Source organism: Vipera ursinii (genome assembly GCF_947247035.1).
Source record: "Vipera ursinii genome assembly, chromosome: 1".
NCBI classification, from domain to species: domain Eukaryota; kingdom Metazoa; phylum Chordata; class Lepidosauria; order Squamata; family Viperidae; genus Vipera; species Vipera ursinii.
The window spans coordinates 177,606,804-177,626,313 of NC_139512.1; the positions used below are offsets into that span (position 1 = coordinate 177,606,804).

At 37.9% G+C, this 19,510-nt stretch overlaps 1 protein-coding gene across 4 annotated transcripts in view; it reads left to right on the forward strand.

Moving 5' to 3' along the window:
- The window catches only part of PARD3B (par-3 family cell polarity regulator beta), a 574,309-nt gene that overhangs the window by 430,745 nt on the left and 124,054 nt on the right, over positions 1-19,510 (forward strand). The window lies entirely within an intron of this gene.

Sequence of the window (19,510 nt, forward strand, 5' to 3'; positions counted from 1 at the left end):
TTGAAAGATAGTTTTAAAACAATTCACTGATATTTATTTTAGAAACGTTCATTTCTCTGTTTATATTTCAATTTTAGACAAAACTCCACAATGCCCTTTAAACAAAAATAGATTTTACTTCCTCCATCAGGCAGCTCTGTAATAGGAATTTTAACTTTTTATGTCTGTGCACATTATTTTTTTTAATCTGCCATTTAATTTTAAATGCTAATATGAATGTGAGTAATTAAAAAGCCAAAATTGACTATGAGGTTAGTAAGCCGCAAGAATGGGAAAAGGGAGATCATTATGCCTCTGTTCATGGATAGCTATTGCAAAACAACTCATAATGTGCAAAATGAAGATTTTATAAGTGGAATTTTAAATCAGTGGTTAATGGCTTGAAGATTAATTAAGTGGAGTTATACCAAAGAGAACCTGCTACAATCTTGTTTATAGGCCAGTCACTTAGAAAGAGAAAGTGCAGGAAAGCTATGCTACTTCCATTTTGCAGACAAACAATTTAGAGTGTTTTATTCCTTGAACCTTTTGATTACCTTTCCAAAATGCATAGGTTTCTTAATTAATATGTGCAAGGTCAGAAAAGCTTTAATGCAGAATATGTTAAGATAAGTAACTGACATAAAACAAATTATAGGGCTTTGAATTTATTCTGTGACCGGTATTGCATTTCCTAATCATGAGTGTTCTGGGGATGGTGCAAAGAATGAAAACATTGCCATTTGTGAGAGCTACAAAAATGCAATATCCCTGGAATGAAAGTGCTAGCTTGGGGAAAATATTTGGATTTCAAGGCAGATGCATATTTTATGTCATTTTATTTATTGTGCAATAATATGGCTGTCTGGAAAAACCATTACAATGAAGTGTTCATTCCTAGACTATATTCAAACATGCACTTCGCCACAGATGTTGTGAGTATATTGAGTTGTGGAAGAGTAACTGTAGCACCAAAAGAAATAATGCATATTTGTGGCAGAGTTCTTTCCATTGTACAATGTGTACATTTCTAGTTGTTATATCCATATTTTGGCGCTCTGCTTTACCAGACCAAACCAGGGAGCATAATTTTTTTTGGTTCTTCAGTGAAGAAATCATTTCTCTGTACCGTCATATTTATTATTAGAAAAATTAACAATTAGAATTTCATGGCTTGGTTATATGAGAGATGAATGAACAATTTGCCATTCCAAATGTAGTTTTTTTCTCTTTCTCTTTGATTCTGTACCTATCCACAGCACAGCCAAACAATGGGTTTGCTCAAATTGCCTTTGAGTAACTCTATGATGCGGTAAATAAATGATAACCATGAACGCTAGAAGGCTGATACTCCTATTCCCCAAAGGGAAAGTCTTTGTGGATGTGAATTATAAACCAACTCTCTTTTCCATTTATCAGAGAAGCATAATATAAAGCAATTTTCAGACTTGAGTGATTAATATGATTAAACAAAGGTATCAGGCCTAGCTCTTCCATCTATATCCAAATAAATACTTTAATTGACCAGGTGATCTCATAAACATGAGGTCAGCATGGATCAACCAAAAGAGTCCCCTGGCATTTACTACATGCTACATTCTGTGAAAGATTTGTTAAGGCAGTAATGGAAAATCTTAATGCATGAAGTGGAAGAAGAGAAGGACACGTACAATGATGACTAAGATGACACGGAATTGAAAATGTGTGCAATATGTTTCCAGAATCCCACATTTTTAAAGTGAGGGAAACTTTCATGGGCTTCTTTGTCTAATATTAAGGCAATTTTCTCGCTGTACACTACGCCTCAGTTTTAAAAGAAAAAAAGTAAATGTTATGTGTAGCTATAATAATACTTTATGCATTTATTATCGCTGTCAGAGATGGAAAACTGAAAATGCTGATGGAATCTGTTTAGGAAAGACATTAGATTCGAAATATCCCAGTTAAGCTGAGTGTAATTGAATTGGTTAAAAAGTGCTTCATGTAAAAAATGTCCTCTGAACCAGGGGTCCCCAACCTCGGGACCGTAGACCAGCACCGGCCTGCAGCATGACAGAAACAGGGCTGCGTAAACAAGTGAAGTCCCATCTGCAGGATGCAGGCAGCATGCAAAACCATGCCCCCTCCGGTCCTCAAAAAAACCTCTCTATACAGAATCGGTCCCTGGTGCCCAAAAGGTTGGGAGCTGCTGCTCTGAATTTTCTGATGATTATAAAGAGGTGGAAAAGGAGAGGATGTGCTGCTATATAATATCTGCAGCAGCAGTGAGTATGGGAGCTTCAACTGTCTATTAAAAGCTGTACCTTTTTGTAGTTACTGCTATTAGAAAGAAGAAAAAATGACTCGTTTGGTTGACATACCTTTAGGTCGCACAGTTTGGCCACGCTACTCATTTTTCTCCAGCAAAAAGAATTACCTGCTAGGGCAAATTATACATATATTTTTTTGTATTACCAATTTGCTACCTAACTAAAATAGCTTATTATGGGAAGAGGCATGTTTGTGGTGGAGTATGTCACCTGATTTAATTGATTTGACTTTATGTGTCATCAAATCATGACTTGACTCTTAGCGACCACCTAGATTTTCTTCATGACAGTCTGCCCCTAACTTGGTTTTTCAGGTTTTCCAATGATGCATTCATCTCCCTTGTAACTGAATCCATCCAAGTGCTCATCTACAGCGTATGTCTTGACTACCATTCCTTTACTGTTGATGGTTGATCCTAGAAGTATGTAGCTTCCACCACTTCAGTATCTTTTTTGTCAGTTTTAAGACTGGTTGTTGCACTTCTGGCCATTAATTTGCTCATGTTTGTATTTAATTCTAATTCTTTTTTTTACTGTGCTCCTTGACTTTTATTTTTAACACTTGCAGATCCTTTGCATTTTTGGCTATTAGGATAGTGCATGGCACAATACAGGTTATTGGTATTTCTTCTTCCACTCATCTTCTTCCAATCCAGCTTCCCTTTATATGTATTTGATATATAGGTTGAATAAATAAAGAGAAAGTATTACAGTGTTGTCACGCTCCTTTGCCCACCTGAAGCCAGTCCATTTTGCCCTATTCTGTCCATACTGTACTATGACCTGTATATAAGATTCTCATGGGAACAATGAGATGTTTTGGAATTCCCATTTTTCTAAGCACATTCCACAGCTTGTTATGATCAACACATTCAAAGGCCTTTTTATAAAGCACTTACTGATTTCTTTGGTACTCTTTATTTTTCTTGATTATCCAGAAGAATCAGCAATAATGTCCCATGTTCTCTGATTATTTTTTTCTAAAGACAGTTTGAATATCTGGCATCTCTTTTTCCATGTAGGGCTCTAATCTACTTAGGTCCTAAGTCTTAGGATGATCATAAGAATTACTTTTCTAGCATTAAGAATATTAATGCTAATTAATAAAATTAAGAATATTGTACAATAGTTTGTACATTCTGTTAAGTCTCCTTTTTTGATATTGGAAAGAGGATTGATTCTTCCAGTCTGTTGCCCACTATGTCATTCTCCAGATTTTCTGGCACACAAAATCCTTATCGATTCCTTCTTCTGTAACTTGCCCTATTTCTATGGGTGTTCCATAAGTTCTTGTAGCTTTCCCGTTGGGTAATGACCAGAGTGCTGATTTAACTTCATTTTCTAGAATTAGAGGTTCTTGTAAATAGGAAATATCTTCTAAGATCTCTTGGATGTTGCCATCTTTATTCCACAGGATTTCAGCATACCCCTTCCTTAGTTCTCCTTTGAATCAATTGCTATGTGTTCATTGGTGTCTTTTGCCACCAATTCAAGATGGCAACCCCCTTTTGACTTCAGAGATCTTTTCAAAGACTTTCCTTGGTTTTTTCCATGTTTTCTGTTTCCATCTTCAATGTCTTTATAATTATTGTTGTAATATTGCTCCTTGTCATTTCTTATAGCTCTCTGAAACTCTTTGTTAACTTTCTGAGATTTTTGTCTTCCTTGGCTTTGACATTTTTTTTCTTCTTGGCAATTTCCACAGTTTGTTCTGATATCAGTTTGCTTTCTTCTTTTTATTTTTGTCAGTCTCTTTTCACATTCATCCTTAACAACTTTGTGCAAGTTCACTGCATAATTCCTCTCCTTCTCTATACATGAGATTCAATACCTCAAACAAATTCCTGATGTTCTCATTGAAAATAGTGGATATATGTTTAAGATCATGTATTGGAAACTGACTGCATTCTTCTTTTTCATTACCTGAACTTGGAACTTGTACAAGAGCAGTTTGTGATCTGTCAGTACCTTGTCATGTCTTTGATGCCTATAACTGAGGTCCTCTACTTTCTTTTAGCAATAATATAGTCAAATTGATTTCTATATACTTCATCTGGTGGTATCCATGTACAGAAGTATCATTTTGGTTGTTTGAAGACAGTATTTAGCTATGAATAAATCATTGGAGTGACTGGAATTGGTAATTCAATCTCCTGCTTCATTTCAGTTTCTCTTTTTTTTATTAAAAAGTTTTACAGATACATTTTAAACATAAGACCCACCCATCCCCCACCCCCACCCAATTTCCCCTCCCTCCCCCTCCCCCCCAACTTCCCAGAGCATAATACAGGGTATTGACCCTAACAATCTTAAACTATAATATGCTAATTAACTATAATAACACTTTAAATCCTATCGCACTTTAACTCTCCTTAAAAATAACTAAATAATAATAAATCTTACAAATCTAATACTTATTCAAATGCTAAATGAAACTTTTTAGTCCCATATTTATTCTGAATGTAATCAATCCATCTTCTCCATTCCAAGATATATCTTTGTTGCGAATGGTCTTTCAAATATGCTGAAATTTTTGCCATTTCTGCCAGGTTCCTTCATTTCAGTTTCTTAAGCCATGTTGTCTAGCTACATTTTCCTCTTTAATGTTCCCAGCTTTGGCAACCCTGGCAGTGGCTCAGCAGTTAAGACACTGGGCTTGTTGGCTGGAAAACCAGCAGCCCAGTTTTCAGACCTGAGCACCACACAATGGGGTGAGCTCCCATCCTTGCCCCAGCTTCAGTCAACATAGCAGTTCGAAAGCATGCAAATGCAAGTAGTTACACATAAATTACACATGAGGACCCAGATTGTTGGGGGCAATTAAGCTGACTTTGTAATAATGCCGCTTGGGGTGTGTGTGAAAGCCCTAATAAGCAGGCATATACATAGAATGAAGGCTACTGCTAAGCTTGTAAGCCACCCTGAGTCTTCGGAGAAGGGCGGGATATAAATGGAATTAAAATTAAAAAATAAATAAATAAATAGGTACCACTTCGTTGGGAATAGCGCTCCAGAATGTCATGCATTTCCACATGAACATGGAAATGTCTTTGGACAGCGCTGACTGAGTGGCTTTGAAACGGAGATGACCACCGCCCGCTATATTTGGCAATGACTAGCGGAGACTCCTTTATCTTTTACCTTTATTCTTGTCCCTAAAACAGCACTTCTTGCTTGCTTATCCTGTTGATTTCAAATCAAAGTTTATCATAAAACTCATCAACCTCCTCCTCTTCTGCATCAGCAGTTGGAGCATAAACTTGAATGATCATCATATTAAAGGCTTGTCAACAAGGTTTAATTAATATTATTTGGCAATTGTTTACATTGTAGCCAAATACTGTTCTCGCTATACCTCAATAATTTTATATTTTGTAAAAATACAAGAGTAGTTTACTATTGCTTTCTCCCACGCTGTTTAATTGATGTCTTTGCCATCGTCACCACTAAAGTGATCTCTACCCTGCCATTCCATTGCAGCCTCCAGCATCTTCCTGTATCAGTGCTGCCCAATGCAAGTACCTGCTTGTTGTAGCCGGGTAGCTTCATGTCTTGGATGACCCTTCTGGGAATATATATTCTTGGCATTACATTCCCAATATTCTTTGTTCATCCCCAGGAACACTCCTACCCCTCCACCAGCACTATGAGGCACCACAGCAAGAGTTGGGAAGAAAATGTCCCTTGCCTAGATCAAATTCCAAAAAAAAAAGAGAGAGACAACAGGCTTGGTTCTACAAGAAGGGGCAATTCCATTGTTAAAACAATCACATGTGCCTAGTCCTGTTGTGAATAGCAGTGTGTGAAACATGACATCTTCATTGTTTGCTTTAGGAGGGTTGGAATCCACTGTCTTATTACCTACAATGAAAAGCAAGGATAAATACTGTAATATACCAACTGAAAATGCAAAATTATTGATCTAGAAAAACAAATGTCTAAGGTAAAAGGTAAAGGTTCCCCCACACATGCGTGCTAGTCGTTTCCGACTCTAGGTGCCGGTGTTCATCTCCGTTTCATAGCCGAAGAGCCAGCGCTTGTCCGAGGACGTCTCCATGGTCATGTGGCCGGCATGACTAGACACCAAAGGCGCACGGAACGCTGTTACCTTCCCACCGTAGTGGTCCCTATTTTTCTACTTGCATTTTTACGTGCTTTCGAACTGCTAGGTGGGCAGAAGCTGGGACGAGTAACAGGTGCTCACTCTGCTACGCGGCACTCGGGATTCGACCCGCCAAACCCCAAGTGCCGCGTAGCAGAGTGAGCGCCTGTTACTCGTCCCAGCTTCTGCCCACCTAGCAGTTCGAAAGCACGTAAAAATGCAAGTAGAAAAATAGGGACCACTCCGGTGGGAAGGTAACAGCGTTCTGTGTTCCCATTCAAAACAATGTAAACTGGGTTATATTAAGTTCCAGAAATCTAAGGGGAAATTATTCCTGTATGACATTTACTTGTGATTTTTAGCAGATGTTTATCTGCCTATCTTTGAGCAAAAAGTTAAATTTCTTTTGTAGCATTTTGGTGAGGAGACTCATTCTGTCAGATTTCTAGTGTTTTTTTCATGAGATTTCATTAATATTTTATCCGATATTTCAATACATGATTCCAAGTACTTAACTGTAGTTGCCTTTCAGCAAAAAACAACTTTATAAATGAACTGTGGACTCAATGCCTACCCAGTAATTAGAGAAAAAATAATAATTTCTGATCATCTAAAAGGGAAAATCTCTTCATAGAAACCAAGTGCCTAAGACAAATATATAACAAATTGAAAATAACGTATGGTAACATTGTGGAAAATCCATATATGGCTCACCACTATGGAGGTATTTCTGCTGTATTTCTACAAATAGATGATAGAGGAGAAATATTGCATAGTATAAGATGTCCAAATACAAAATACTATTCATCTAGAATTAGGAGGTATTAAAAATGCATGAATATACTTGGCACCTGTAGTGAAATGCAATATTGGACGAGTAGCTGCAGGCAAATCACTTTGAGTCCTTTGAAAACAGGTAGTTAATAAATAAATACATATGTACTTTGTAAAGTTAGAAAAGCAATACATCACTCAGTATGTATACAGAAGAGATGTATATTTAATGTTCTTGAGCATTTTGAATCAGTTCATATTCCATAGGTTAGATGTGGTCAGCTACATATTCCTGGGCAACAAACATGTTCCTTATTTGGGAATATCACAAATGTAATTATTTGCAATGACATTTCATTGCAATTTTTCATAGTTTTACAGTTCTGATGACTTTAATTCCCAGATGGTCTTTACCCCACTTACCTCTGTTCATGACACTGTTGAAATATTTCTATGAGCTTTTTTGCACTATGTACCTGAAATCATTTTAGTGTATTCATAAGCAAGTAGAACAGCATTATTAAGGTAATGGTGATAAGATTGGTTATTCTGTGGTAGGTTGCTATACTGTACATATCCTACATTGAATCTTACTGCTATTTTCCTCCTGATTTTCTGCTTCTCATCTTCTTGAATAATTTGCTATAATCTGCAAACTCACCACTGATGCACAAATTGGAATCATCAATCCAATCTATTCGTTTATAAAAAGCAAAGAGCCCTGGTGTCATATTAATTCCTAGAAAAAATTATGTCCCAGTTCTCCTAGATGACTTTTTAAAAAGGATATCTAAGCTCTCCTCAAAATAATCTAAAAAGAAGAGTGATCCTAATAATCTGTAAATAGTATTAAAGTAAATGTCACTCTCTTTCAAGACGCCATGCTGATAAATCTTCACCAAGGCAGTTTCTTCTCTGTGTATCTCAATTTTAGTTAATAACACTTTCTACTGTAGACCAGAAGTAAGCCTAATGGGTCTCTAATGCTATAAATTCTCCCAGATCACTTATTTAAAATGGTGATGCTCCCTTCCAATTATCTAAAAAGAAGGGTGGTCATATTAAATTAGAAATTACAGTATAATAGAATCAGGTTGCTTCCATAAGAAATTAGAATTTACAAATTATCTCAAAAACTTTTTAAAATGCCTTTTAAACAATAAAGCATTTCGGCTCTTTTGACAATCTTCCAAAAATTGGTTTTTCTTTAACTGTCCTAAAATGCCCTGTACTTGTGTAACTGTGATAGGGTTAGGGATGCAGCATCTCCCTGCCCTATATAGCCAGTGGTGGCATTCAAATATGTGAACAACCAGTTCTCTGTGTGGTTGCCGCTTCTGGAAGTCCATTCTGAGCCTGGGCAACAAAAAATTAGCTACCAGTTCTGCTGAACTGGTGCGAACTGGCTGAATCTCACCACGGTTGAATCCCACCACTGCCTATAGCCATGGCCTGAGCGTAAACTGGAGACCAATCTGTACACGACTCCAGTTCACCTACCAACCTGTGCCTTAAGCTTTAGAAGCACAACAATATCACAAGCTTTTATTCGTGAGGGTATCATTTAGTCATTTTTTTCCCTTTGCTCATTTTCACATCTCATCTTTCTCCTGTTGCCATGATCCTTCTTCCCCACTGTACAGGTCACTTCATCCTTCATTGCATAGCTGTCACATATTGTTATTGCAATGTTTGCCCCTCCCTGCCAATTCATTCCAGAGGGAATTAGAGCTTTTGTATTTTGCAAGCGAAGCCGAGGAGGAGGAGGAGGAGGAGGAGGAGGAGGAGGAGGAGGAGGAGGAGGAGGAGGAGGAGGAGGAGGAGGAGGAGGAGGAGGAGGAGGAGAATACAGTGGTGGGCAGTGAGGTGTCAATATTTTGTACTGCCTTTACAAATAATCTGAATCATCAGCCTTACTGACAGCCCATTGTTGTGCTTGATTCTCCTCATTCATTTAAAATTTAAATGATGATACATTATAATTTTCAGTGTAATAGTTACTTCAGGGTGTTGTCTGTCAACTCAGTAATCACCGAAAACATAGCCAATGCAAGCTTCAGAAATTTATCAGCTCTAAACACTGCTGCCTTTGGGCTCTTCCACATATTCAGCCCAAGATGTGAGTCTACCTCATAACTAGATAGCAGCCTTCTGGAATGATTAAAATGTGTCAAAGGGGATGCATTTAATTTATTGGGAGTGGGGAGAGTTAGCTCCTAGGTGCAGTGGAAGGACCCTATGCAAAGTGTTACAAATTAACTCTTTGAGTCTCGAAGAGAACCTTAAAAAGGGCCACAACTGAGGCAATTTTGAAAATATGTTTTTAAAAAAGAAAAGAAAAGAAAGCTCAAGGGGTAAAACTTCTAAAAATCCAGTCTATTTTGCAGTAAAGGGGAATGCCGTTTTCTGCTTCTGAGCAGCTGTAATGCTCAGTAATTGTCTGAAAGGGCGAATTTAATTGAGCACTTGTGTGCAGTAAGTGTTCTGTTAACTGGGGGAGCTGAAGTCCTTCTGATCCATCTGCAGGTAATGACAGAGGAGGACCCTTGCAAGGCAAAGCCCCGGCCTCACAAATCAGGAGCTATTCCTCCTGGTTGGGTTTGGAGGGTAGGGGTTAAAGGGGAGTAGAGGGGGCAAGAGGACTTCAGGGAGTAGTGTTAAACCAGCTACAAGCCTGTCCCTAATTGTTATTGATTGCTAAGCTCACAAATTATAGAGAAGTAGTTGTTCCTCCTACGAAGAAAGCCTTGTTTTCTTCTTTTACTACATTCAGTAACTGCTGTTCCTGATTTATGCCAGTGCAGAGGCAGCAGCTGTTTTGCCCCTGTATTGAAGAAAATCTCAAATAGCTGCTGCTCTTAAATAAGTGGGGAAAGGGAAAGGCACCAAAGGAGGTGTTGTTTTTTTCTTGCTGCAAATGCCAGGTTTTGGATTAGTCCTGATGCTTTGGCCTCCATGTTCCACTTCGGCATTAATTTGTAAACATATAATCAGTCTAACTATGGCACTTTTAATATGATTCATTGGTGCCCTTTGCCATAAAGAATCATTGCAGTGGATTTTATCTGACCATCATGTACATGTCTTTAAGATTGGGGTGCCATTTAAATGGTCTTATTAAGTCACAATTTTTAATTTCTTTGATCTGAACTATTTCATTTTCTCATTTAATTCTCTAACCCGTTAATCCACTGAAGAGCACAAAGCTACTTTAGTAGCCTCATGGTACATAGACTCATTGGGAGTTTAATTGGGGGTTTATAATCTTTTTTTGTAGGCAAAGAACCAGCAAACTATTGATTAGGAGAAAGAAAAAGAAAAATTTTCACATTTCTGTAAACCTCAAGAGAGGTGGGAAGGGCTATCTTATTAGGACTGCAAAAATCCATACAATCACTAAATGGCAGCAAAGGATGAGTGTTTTCTGGGTCTCTTTGCTGCCATCTACGGGATACTTCTATTTTGCAGCCTGAATATGGTAATTCAAGGAGAAGCAAGATAGAAGGATCTTTTTAAAAGAAGTTATTAGAGTACTCTGGAACTGGAATTAGCAAGTTTCATTGGTTGGCATGAAATCACTTACATGATTTGAAGGCTCTGGCTATCTTTTTAGGTAGAGATACAGCATGCATTCAAATCCTGAAACTTGCCAAAGTTTTGCAGGATGGAGAGAGAAATGGAGGCAAGAACTGGGCATTCCCCATGACCTTCAGGGATGGAGCAGAGCAATCCCTATCTTTGCCCCTGTAAATGATGAGATTTCTAGAATTAGACATCCTTGGTGGAAAAAATGCTTGCATGGAGCATTACAGCATTGCAATCTTTTCTTTAATTTTTACCAGGATTTTCTGCTTTCAGAATGGGTGGCATGATGCTTGTGTATCTCAATATTTTCAGAATAAAGGACTATAATTGAAAGTTGGTTTTTTGCTTTGCATCTTTTGCTGTTAATATACAAATCGGTGCTGTTAGGGTAAGAAAAGCACCCAGGACATGAGTCTAGAGTTCTTTGCAATACTTTATCAGTGGTGGTTTTGGGAGGTATCTTCATTTTCTTTTGTGGAAAAAAAACATGTAGGCTTGCTGACTGCTAACCTCCATGAAAGCACCTCACCTTAATTGTATCTTTAAAAGCACCTCACCTTAATTGTATCTTTAAAAGCCTTGAAAATACAGATCTTTCTTCAGTGTTTGGGTGGGGTATTTGTCAGGTCCTTGTATCTCTATGGAATAAAATGGTTATGGCCATTTGAAGACTTCCATTTTTATCTAGTCTGTATTTTACAGGTAGTCCTTGGCTTACAACTACAATTGAGCCCAAAATTTCTGTTTACTGAATAAAACATTTGTTAAGTGAATTTTGCCCCCATTTTATGACCTTCCTTTTCACAGATGTTAAGTGAATCACTGTAATCGTTAGTGAAATGGTTGTTAAGTGAATCTGGCGTCCCCATTGACTTTGCCAGTCAGAAGATTGCAAAAGGGAATCACAGGACCTGGGACCCAGCAACCGTCATAAATATAAGTCAGTTGCCAAGCATCTGAATTTTGACCACGGGGATGCTGCGATGGTCACAAGGGTGAAAAACGGTCATAAGTCACTTTTTGCAGGGCTGTTGCAACTGCAAACAGTCTAATAATAATAATAATAATAATAATAATAATAATAATAATAATAATAAATAATAATAATAATAATAATAATAATAATAATAATTTTATTTGTATACCGCCCTTCTCCCGAAGGACTCAGGGCGGCGAACAGGGCAATACATGTTAAAAGACAAGAATACAAAAATTAAAAAAGATTAAACAAGCAAGATGCCCAAAAACTATAACAATAAGTTAAAATACATAAAAATGAACTGTTGTAAGTCGAGAACTACCTATATTCATATTTTGGTTGTATGCTGCCCAGAGTCATTATATAATTGGACAGCCTTATAAATTTCATGAAATAAAACACACTAATGAAACTGTGAGGGTTAGCGCTAGTCCTTGGCCTCCTTGTTGAAGCAGAGTGGAGTTCAGCAGGGAGGGAGAGGGCAGTCCAAAGGACACCTCCATGCTTTTCGGCCACTTCAAGGACTGGGGGAAGGAAAGCACTTTAAAAACAGCCCTGACCAAAAAACAAAGCCCCGGTTGGAAGCAAACTGCTGAGGAACTCAAACTGGGTAGAAAGGACACGGTGTGATTAATGGGTGCTTGGAATGCAAAGTTGGAGAACTGGAGGAACATGAAATTAAAGAAGGATTTGGATTGTGAACATAGAGTTTACAGAAATCTTTTTCCCCCCCTTGAAGTTATATAATCACAGACTTTACACATGGCCATCACTTACGCTGGAGTCAGATTGGCTGTATAACAGGAAACAGAAGACGAAGATGTGCCATCCCACCAGCCAGAATATTTCCTGGTGCAGACTGTGTACCATGCTATGAATCAACTATATGCGTTAAACTTAGAAAATGAAAGGAGACTAAGTATATGCCAGGGGTAGGCAACCTTGGCTCTTTTATGACTCGTGGACTTCAACTCCCAGAATTCTTGAGCCAGCTATAGCTCAGCTTGGAAACCTCTCCCTTTCCCCTCAGCACGGCTGGCTTAGGAATTCTGGGAGTTCCAGTCCACAAATCTTACTGGCAGCCTTGGCTCTTTTATGACTTGTGGACTTCAACTCCCAGAATTCCTGAGCCAACCACACTGAGGGAAAAGGGAGAGGTTTCCAAGCTGAGTCATGCTAGCTCAGGAATTCTGGGAGTTGAAGTCCGCGAGTCATAAAAGAGCCAAGGTTGCCTACGCCTGGTATATGCCAACAAGTTTTGACCTGAAGGTTAGAATATCAGATCAATGTAAGAAACAGGCTCTGCATGCTTACCTAATGCAGAATGAGATGAGCTACATTGTGAAAACTGAAACGGGGGAAAAAAGCCCCCAGATTTCAGAGTAAAAGAACTCCAAATGGCTATCATAATAGAAATGGAAGATGACAGCCCTGGGTCATAAGAAGGATGCTTGGTGACTCGGCACAAATATTAAACATTAAGCAAGAAAGAGTAAGGAGAGATTGCTCAGTCAAGAATGGCAACAAATATAGAAAAATAGCAAGACAGAGAAAGACCGTTTTAAGACAAAAAAGAATCACAGAAGTGCCCAGTATGTCTGTTCAAGAAAAAAAATGAAAGAATTTTAATAGAGACAAATGAGGTTAAAGGAAGAAAGATTGTATTGAATTATTTTATAAGTGGGATTGTAGAATGACAGAATCGTTTCCAGATAAAGAATATCTTCAGGTACTAACTGCACCAGAACAATAGGAATAGCAGGCAGTGGACCAGCTGTCAAAAAGGAATTGCAGATGAAATACCTATTGGACACTTTAAAGCTGATAGCAGCTAAAGAGGCAGTTAAAGTGGTAACAATGTGATATCAACAAATATGGAGAAAGATTTGTGGCCCTCAGATTTGAAAATATTTTTAAATATTCCCAAAAAAGGATGATGCAAGGGAATGCATGATTTATATAATAGTAGAATCACATATATTCTGAGATCACTGGCTTCTGAACTTAGTTCAAAATTCTAATTATGCCCTATATGGCATGGCACAGAACTATATCAGGAACTGCCTTACTACAGATGATTCTGCAAAACAAGAGTGGATCTGCTAAGTGTCCAACCTCCTTGTGAAGTAAAAGAGAGCTAGGTGTTATAATTAATATGTGGTTCCCAGATAATGGGACATACTGCACTCAAAAGCTGTAAGTTCCATGCATTCTGGAAGGTCCTTAAACCAGTTTTATTTCAGCAATGCTAGAATTCATGGTGAGATTGCAAGTAGTCATCTGACTATAGTACTGTTGAATATTTATAAATGTTATGTTGTATTTTCTTTGCTTTTGCTTTAAATTGTTTTTGCATCCTACTGCCTTGGAATGGTTTATAAGTATTGGAATTAAAAAAAAGAAATTGCATTGATTCTACATAAAACAAAGGGTTGCTTAAGAATTGACAAAGAAGACAATAGAATCATACTTGAACAGAGAAAAGAGCAGAGAGACTAAAGATAGTTCACATAGAATGAAACATGGAAGAAAGCAAGATAATATACATTGACGATTTATCTTGGCTCTATTATGCATTCAGTCAAATAGATCGTGCCACTATGTGAACATACACCATAATATGTTGAGAAAGAGAGTTGCAAAGACATTGTTAAGATTAAGAAGCAAAGAAAATACGGGGGGGAGGTGTTGATACAATTAAAAAAAATCACCTTGGAATAGTGTAAGTAGAAAGGTCTAAAATAAGAAGCCTTCAGCAAAGTGAATAATAATAAAAATGAGGAAATAGTTTATGATAAAAATGGAAGAATAGTGAAAGGATATTGAATAGATTTTTTTTCAAAGAACAGAATTAAAATATTAAAAATGTTAGTATCCAAGGGGGAAAACAATGAGGAATTGCTGTGCAAAAATTGCAGAATGGTAAGACTGAAAATGTAGACAGCGTGACTGAAGAAATGGTATTATAAACTGGTTTTAACTCACTCCCCCTTTTCATTTCTCTCATGCTTTAAATAGAACTTGTTTAATTTGTGTGTGATGACTGTATCTGTGCCTGATGCTGGAAGAATGCCACTGTTTTTCCCCTGTACAAAGGGGCAGGCAAGAAAAATGAATGCAAAAACAAGCATGCCTTGGAAGATATTTGGCAGAATCCTGATTAAAAGTGCAGAGATGACAATAAGCAAAATTTGGGAAGCATGAGGCAGTTTTATGACACGATTTATGTGCAGGTATGCAGACAAGACTTTTGTTCTTCATTGTTTCTGTGTATTGCAATTCCCAGCTGCATGAAGTATTTGGTCTATGTTACCATGTACTACCCCTTCATGGATTACTGTCTTGTCGTGGCGAAGGGGCTTGCATAATTCAATGAAGCTGTGCAGGGCCACCCAAGATGGACAGGTCATAGCAGAGAGTTCTGACAAAACGTGATCCACTGGAGAAGAAAATGGCAACCCACTCCAGTATCTTTGCCATGAAAACCCTATGGACAGTACCAAAAGGCAAAACGATATGACGCTGGAAGATGAGCCCCTCAGGTCGGAAGGCATCCAATATGCTACTGGGGAAGAGCAGAGGACTAGTACTAGTAGCGCCAGAAAGAATGAAGCGACTGGGCCAAAGCCGAAAGGACGCTCAGCTGTGGATGTGTCTGGTGGTGAAAGGAAAGTCTGATGCTGTAAAGATTTTTTCTCCATAGGAACCTGGAATGTAAGATCCATGAATCAAGGAAAGCTGGACGTGGTCAAACAAGAGATGACAAGACTGAACATCGACATCTTAGGTATCAGCGAACTAAAATGGACAGGAATGGGTGAATTTAATTCAGATGACCATCAGGTATACTACTGCGGGCAAGAATCCCTCAGAAGAAATGGAGTAGCCTTCATAGTCAATAAAAGAGTAGGAAAAGCAATACTGGGATACAATCCTCAAAATGACAGAATGATCTCAGTTCGAATCCAAGGCAAACCATTCAATATTACAGTAGTCCAAGTCTATGCCCCAACCACCAGTGCTGAAGAGGATGATATTGACCGTTTCTATGAAGCCCTACAGCACCTTATAGAACTAACACCAAAAAATGATGTCCTTATCATCATGGGGGATTGGAATGCTAAAGTAGGAAGCCAAAAGATAAGCAGAATAACAGGCAAGTTTGGCCTTGGAGTACAAAATGAAGCAGGGCACAGATTGATAGAATTTTGTCAAGAGAATACAATGGTCATAGCAAACACTCTTTTCCAACAACCCAAGAGATGGCTCTACACATGGACATCACCAGACGGTCAACACAGAAATCAGATTGACTATGTGCTCTGCAGCCAAAGATGGAGAACCTCTATACCAGGGGTAGGCAACCTCGGCTCTTTTATGACTCATGGACTTCAACTCCCAGAATTCCTGAGTCAGCTATGCTGTATCATGGAGAAAGCTAGAGAGTTCCAGAAAAACATCTACTTCTGCTTCATTGACTATGCTAGAGCCTTTGATTGTGTGGATCATAACAAACTGTGGCAAGTTCTTAAAGAGATGGGCCTAATAGACCATCTTATTTGTCTCTGTGGGCCAAGAAGCAACAACGAGAACTAGACACGGAAGCACTGATTGGTTCAAAATGGGGAAAAGAGTCCGGCAAGGCTGTATACTGTCGCCCTGCCTATTTAACTTATATGCAGAGCACATCATGAGAAAAGCAGGGCTAGATGAATCAAAAGTTGGAATTAAGATTGCCAGAAAAAATATCAACAACCTAAGATATGCAGATGATACCACTCTAATGGCAGAAAGTGAAGAAGAACTAAAGAGCCTCTTGTTGCAGGTGAAGAAGGAGAGTGCAAAAGTTGGGTTGAAAGTTAACATTAAGAAAACCAAGATCATGGCATCCGGCCCTCTCAATTCCTGGCAAATAGGTGGGGAAGAAATGGAGGTAGTGACAGATTTTATTTTCCTGGGCTCCAGGATCACTGCAGATGGAGACTGTAGCCAAGAAATTAAAAGACGCTCCTCGGGAGGAAAGCCATGACAAATCTAGACAGCACACTAAAAAGCAGAGACATCACCCTGTCAACAAAAGTGTGTATAGTCAAGGCTATGGTTTTCCCAGTTGCAATGTATGGCAGTGAAAGTTGGACCATAAGAAAGGCCGAGCGCCAAAGAATTAAGGCCTTTGAGCTATGCTGGAGAAGACTCCTGCAAGTCCCTTGGACTGCAAGGCGATCAAACCGGTCAGTCCTAGAGGAGATCAACCTGACTGATCTTTAGAAGGCCAGATCCTGATGATAAAACTCAAATACTTTGGCCATCTAATGAGAAGGAAGGACTCACTGGAGAAGAGCCTAATGCTGGGAAAGATTGAGGGCAAGAGAAGAACGGGACGACAGAGAATGAGGTGGCTGGATGGAGTCACTGAAGCAGTAGGCGTGAGCTTAAATGGACTCCAGAAGATGGTAGAGGACAGGAAGGCCTGAAGGAACATTGTCCATAGGTCTGCTGATTTTCCCTGTGGCAATGGTGAACATAGCCAGACTTTGCTTGTTGCCCAGGTCATGTATTCCACTCAGATATACTCATAGGCAAAAATCCAAACTCTAGTCCCCCCCCAAAAAAAAATCTAGAGGAAATTTATTATATCTCTAATTATTGGACATGGCCCCTGTGACTTCTTACCTCAAAAGAATTTTTCTTTTTTTTTCAAGTGGGGCTACTGGCTGCAGGAATTCTCTTGAACACACTTGGTTTGACAGTATAGAAAGTAGTCAAATACTTTCAAAATGTTTTAATGAGATCAGATAAAAATAAGGCCATGAGGCTCTATTTCTTAGGAATGACCTAAGGTGTCATTTCACAGTTTCTATAATACCCTGTAAGATTTTTGCAACACTGAGATCATTTGCAAAACAACAGATTAGTAATTCTTCCAGACCATAATTCCTCAGATAACATTTTCATATCCATCGTATTATTGCTGTACTAGGAGACAGAGCAAAAGTAATCAGAAAAAGGATGAATTAATTTTTATATATATAAAATGGGTTGAAAATGGAAAGGGAATCTTTCTCAGTATCAGGTCAAGTATCATACAGTACAACACCATAAATATTATGTCATATTAAATTTGTTCAACTTTTTTTGCACCACTTTTTTAACATTTGAAATACTCTGCTTGTCTATTTCATTCAGTTTTGTTTATTCTGACTGAGGGTTGCCACTTCCTATGGTCTGAAGTTAAAAATTTCATAGTCATATATTTCTATATTATTGTACTTAAAATCTAACTTTATTGCAATTATTAACCAGCACAGAATTGGTATTTAAATATTCAAAGTATCCAAAATTAAATTGATTGCGTCGGGATAGTCAAAATAAATATATGTGGACAAAAGGCAATATTAAACTAAAACATAGTAAAGGGTTTGCTCTTGCTACACATATGCAACAAGGAGACAATAAATTAAAATTAGCGAACTGGATAATAGAAATTTTGGAATAGTATAAAATACAAGTACAGTACAAATACACACACATAGATCTATATGTATAAAAGGGATTAAAGGGGATTTAAGAATTATAACTTCTCTTACAATTCCTTGTCAAATCTGAGAAAATATAGTATAATAAATAGCTGACATGACGTGTGTACCCCAAAGCCAATGGTTAATGCTCAGCCTGAGCCATTACTGGCTACTCAGTAATTATTATTAATTATTCTAAGTCAGTACTATTTTATTGCAAACAGCTATGTGAGAAGCAGCTGATAATCCTAGAATTGCACATAGATGTGTACCCAAAAATGACATTTAGTTAAAATAATTATGAAAATACTTCAGCATAATTGTGTGTTTTTTTTCTTTTCTAAATTATCTTTTGGTTTGCTCTTTTCTTGTGCAGCTATCAGAGAGAATATTTTTCCCATTACTGACCTTCAGTTTAGAACTACAATGAGCAGCCTACCCGAACTAAAATTTCACAATATTAATTGTGCTAGACCATAGCATTTAAAGCAACCTATTCTACTGTCCATTTACCTCCAAAGTGAAATGAAAGCTCTGTTTTGATTTGAACTGTCACAATTAATTTCTGCACATAAAACACATCCAGGGACAGCTTTCAAATGGAGTTGTCACTTCTTATTTAGCAGGCGAGGGACTCTCTATTGTTGTCAAACCTTCTTTGCAAAAGCATCACTATCGTGCTGATATGCGCAGCTATTCGGAAATGAGGGAATGGATATGCTGCTGCCAAGGAATGCTAGAATCTGCCTCATCTCCTTAAAGGGGAAGGTTTAAATATTATTTTAACCAGTTATTCTATCCCTTTTGTTTTGTAAAGTGTAGATAGATAAACAGATAATTTACTCATCAGAATTACTTATGACTTTTAGCAGTAATACATCAGGCACAGTAGAGCATAAAGTGCTTTCATATGAAACATACTTGGTGAAAATACATGGCAAATAACGTGCCAAGGGAAGAGGTTGGTCTGCATCATCAGTTTCATTAGTGGGGAACAGTATCTGCAATAGTGAATAGATACTTCTGATGCCAAGAATAAGGTACAGCATTTTGGAATCTGAAATGGCCCCTATCTTTGACTAATTAGTTTTAGTGCAAGGACATGTGTGCTTTGGATCGTCTCCAAATCCACATCTACTATCAAGATGTAAGAATGAGCCACAGATTAAATATACTTTCTTCAAAAGCTTCCCATAGCATAAACTAAGCACAGGTTGCCATGTTTTCTTATATCTCAGATAAAATATGGGACACTAGATCTTTA